The sequence below is a fragment of the Mustelus asterias genome, unplaced genomic scaffold (genome assembly GCF_964213995.1).
Source record: "Mustelus asterias unplaced genomic scaffold, sMusAst1.hap1.1 HAP1_SCAFFOLD_56, whole genome shotgun sequence".
Lineage (NCBI taxonomy): Eukaryota > Metazoa > Chordata > Chondrichthyes > Carcharhiniformes > Triakidae > Mustelus > Mustelus asterias.
The window spans coordinates 1,970,238-1,974,793 of record NW_027590125.1 but is presented as its reverse complement, the minus strand read 5'-3'; positions in this window follow the sequence as shown (position 1 = coordinate 1,974,793).

The window sequence follows — 4,556 nt, the reverse complement described above, 5'->3', positions numbered from 1 at the left end:
GGGGCACTCCACATTGTCAGGGGGCCCTTCTCATTGACAGGTGGCACTCCTCTTTGACGGGGTGGTTCACCCCTTATTGACGGGGGGGTCACTCCTCATTGACGGGGGGCACTCATCATTGACAGGGGGCACTCCTCATTGACAGGGGGCACACTTAATAGATGGGGGGCGCTCGTCATTGATAGGGGACACTCCTCATTGACAGGGGTCATTCGTCATTGACGGGCGGCACTGCTCAATGATGGGGGGTGCTCCTCATTTCCAGCGGTCACTCCTCATTGACGATGGGGCACTCCTCATTTACAGAGTTACTCCTCATTGACAGGGGGCTCTCCTCATTGCCAGGGGTCACTCCTCATTGACGGGGGCACTCCTCATTGACAGGGGGCACGCCTCATTGACAGGGGGCACTCCTCATTGACAGAGGGCACTCCTCATTGACAGCGGGCACTCCTCAGTGACAGCGGGCACTCCTCGTTGACAGGGGACACCCCTCTTTGACAGGGGGCAGTCCACATTGACGGGGGCACTCATAGTTGACAGCGCGCACTCCTCATTGTCAGGGGGCACTCCGCATTGACAGGGGCGAAACCCATTGACAGGGGGCACTCCTCATTGACAGGGGGCACTCCTCATTGACAGGGGCACTCCTTATTGACAGGGGGCACTCCTCATTGACAGGGGGCACTCCTCATTGACGGTAGGGGGGCACTCCTTATTGACGGGGGGCACTCCTCATTGACAGGGGGCACTCTTCAGAGACGGGGGGGCACTACTTATTGACAGGGGGCACTCCTCATTGACAGCGGGCACTTCTCATTAACAGGGGGCGCTACTCATTGACGGTGGGGGTGCATCCTTATTGACGAGAGGCACTCCTCATTGACAGGGGGCACTCTTCAGAGACGGGGTGGGAACGCCGCATTGACAGTGGGCACTTCTCATTGAAAGGAGGCACTTCTCATTGACGGGGAGGGGGGACACTCCTTATTGAAGGGGGGGCACACCTCATTAATGGGGGCACTGATCAATGACAGGGGCTCTCCTCATTGACAGGGGGCACGCCTCATTGGCGTGGGCACTCTTCACTGACAGGGGGCACTGCTTATTGACCCCGGGCATTCGCCATTGACGGGGGGCACTCCTCATTGTCAGGGGGCACTCCTCAAGGTCAGGGGGCACTCCTAATTGACGGTGGGGCACTCCTCATTTACAGAGTTACTCCTCATTGACAGGGGGTCTCGTCATTGACAGGGGGCACTCCGCATTGACGGGGGCACTGGTCATTGACAGCGGGCACTCCTCGTTGACAGGGGACACCCCTCATTGACAGGGGGTAGTCCACATTGACGGGGGCACTCATAGTTGACAGCGCGCACTCCTCATTGTCAGGGGGCACTCCGCATTGACAGGGGGCGAAACCCATTGACAGGGGGCACTCCTCATTGACAGTGGGCACTCCTCATTGAAAGGGGGGACTCCTTATAGACAGGGGGCACTCCTCATTGACAGGGGGCACTCCTCATTGACGGCGTGGGGCACTCCTTATTGACGGGGTCACTCCTCATTGACCGGGGTCACACTTCAGAGACGGGGGGCGGGGATTCCTCATTGACAGGGGGCATTCCTCATTGACAGCGGGCACTTCTCGTTAACAGGGGGACTACTCATTGACCGTAGAAGGGGAAATCCTTATTGACGGGGTGCACTCCTCATTGACAGGGGGCACTCCACATTGACAGCGGGCACTTCTCATTGACATGGGGCACTCCTCATTGAAGGGGGACACTCCTCATTGACCGAGGGCTCTCCTGATTGACAGCGGGCACTTCTCACTGACAGGAGGCACTCCTCATTGACGGGGGGGGGGCATTCGTTACTGACGGGGGGCACTCCTCATTGACAGGGGGCACTCTTCAGAGACGGGGGGTACTACTGATTGACAGGGGGCACTCCTCATTGACAGCGGGCACTTCCCATTAACAGGGAGCACTACTCATTGACGGGGGGGGGGGGGGGGCGTTGTGCATCCTTCTTGACAGTGGGCACTCCTCATTGACAGGGGCCACTCCTCATTCAAAGGGGGCACTCCTCATTGACAGGGGGCACTTCTCATTGACAGGGGACAATCCTAATTGACGGGGCAGGCATTCCAAATTGACAGGGGTCCCTCCTAATTGACAGGGTCAGTCCTAATTGAGAGTGGGCTCTTCTCATTGACAAGGGGCACTCCTCATTAACGGGGGTACTCCTCATTGACAAAGGGCACTCCAAGTTGACAGCGGGCACTCCTCATTGACAGGGGGCACTCCTCATTGACAGGGGGTACCCCTCATTGACAGGGGGCACTCCTCATTGACAGAGGGCACTCCTCATTGACAGAGGGCACTCCTCATTGACAGCGGGGAATCCTCATTGACAGCGGGCACTCCTCGTTGACAGGGGACACCCCTCATTGACAGGGGGCAGTCCACATTGACGGGGGCACTCATAGTTGACAGCGCGCACTCCTCATTGTCAGGGGGCACTCCGCATTGACAGGGGGAGAAACCCATTGACAGAGGGCACTCCTCATTGACAGTGGGCACTCCTCATTGACAGGGGGCACTCCTTATAGACGGGGGAACTCCTCATTGACAGGGGGCACTCCTCATTGACGGCGTGGTGCACTCCTTATTGACGGGGTCACTCCTCATAGACCGGGGTCAGACTTCAGAGACTGGGGGGGGTGGGGGATTCCTCATTGACAGGGTGCATTCCTCATTGACAGCGGGCACTTCTCGTTAACAGGGGGACGACTCATTGACCGTAGAGCGGGAAATCCTTATTGACGGGGTGCACTCTTCATTGACAGGGGGCACTCTTCAGAGACGGGGGGGGGCACTCCACATTGACAGGGGGCCCTTCTCATTGACAGGTGGCACTCCTCTTTGACGGGGTGGTTCACCCCTTATTGACGGGGGGGTCACTCCTCATTGACGGGGGGCACTCATCATTGACAGGGGGCACTCCTCATTGACAGGGGGCACACTTAATAGATGGGGGGCGCTCGTCATTGATAGGGGACACTCCTCATTGACAGCGGGCACTTCTCATTGACAGGGTGCACTCCTCATTGACGCTGGGGGGCACTCCTTATTGACGGGGGATACATCTCATTTACAGGGGGCACTCTTCAGAGACGGGGGGGGGCACTCCTCATTGACAGGGGGCTCTCCTCATTGACAGCGGCCACTTCTCATTAACAGGGGGCGCTACTCATTGACGGGGGGTTGCATCCTTATTGACGGGAGGCACTCCTCATTGACAGGGGGCACTCTTCATAGACGGGGGGAACGTCTCATTGACAGGAGGCACTCCTCATTGACCGGGAGGGGGGACAGTCCTTATTGAAGGGGGGGCACTCCTCATTAATGGGGGCCACCCATCATTGACAGGGGGCTCTCCACATTGACAGGGGGCACGCCTCATTGACGTGGGCACTCTTCATTGACAGGGGGCATTGCTTATTGACCCGGGGCATTCGTCATTGACGGGGGGCACTACTCATTGACAGAAGGCACTCATCATTTACAGAGAGCGCTCATCATTGAAAGGGGTCACTCCTCACAGACAGAGGTCACTTCTCATTGTCAGGGGGGTCTCCCCATTGTCAGGGGTAACTCTGCATTTACAGGGGGCTCTCCTCATTGACAGGGGGCACTCCAAATTGACAGGGGTAATTCCACATTGACAGGAGACACTCCTCATTGATTGGGGTCCCTCCTAATTGACAGGGTCACTCCTAATTGAGAGGGTTCTCTTCTCATTGACAGAGAACACTCATCATTGACTGGGGACACTCATAATTGACAGGGGACACTCCTCTTTGACAGGGGGCACACTTCATAGATGGGGGGCGCTCGTCATTGACAAGGGACACTCCTCATTGACAGGGGTCATTCGTCATTGACGGGCGGCACTGCTCAATGATGGGGGGTACTCCTCATTTACAGCGGTCACTCCTCATTGACGGTGGGGCACTCCTCATTTACAGAGTTACTCCTCATTGACAGGGGGCTCTCCTCATGGACAGGGGGCACTCCTCATTGACGGGGGCACTCCTCATTGACAGAGGGCACTCCGAGTTGACAGCGGGCACTCCTCATTGACAGCGGGCACTCCTCATTGAAAGGGGGTACTCCTCATTGACAGGGGGCACTCCTCATTGACAGGGGGCACTCCTCATTGACAGGGGACACTCCTCATTGACAGAGGGCACTGCTCATTGACAGCGGGCACTCCTCATTGACAGCGGGCACTCCTCGTTGACAGGGGACACCCCTCATTGACAGGGGGCAGTCCACATTGACGGGGGCACTCATAGTTGACAGCGCGCACTCCTCATTGTCAGGGGGCACTCCGCATTGACAGGGGCGAAACCCATTGACAGGGGGCACTCCTCATTGACAGGGTGCACTCCTCATTGACAGGGGGCACTCCTTATTGACAGGGGGCACTCCTCATTGACAGGGGGCACTCCTCATTGACGGTAGGGGGGCACTCCTTATTGACGG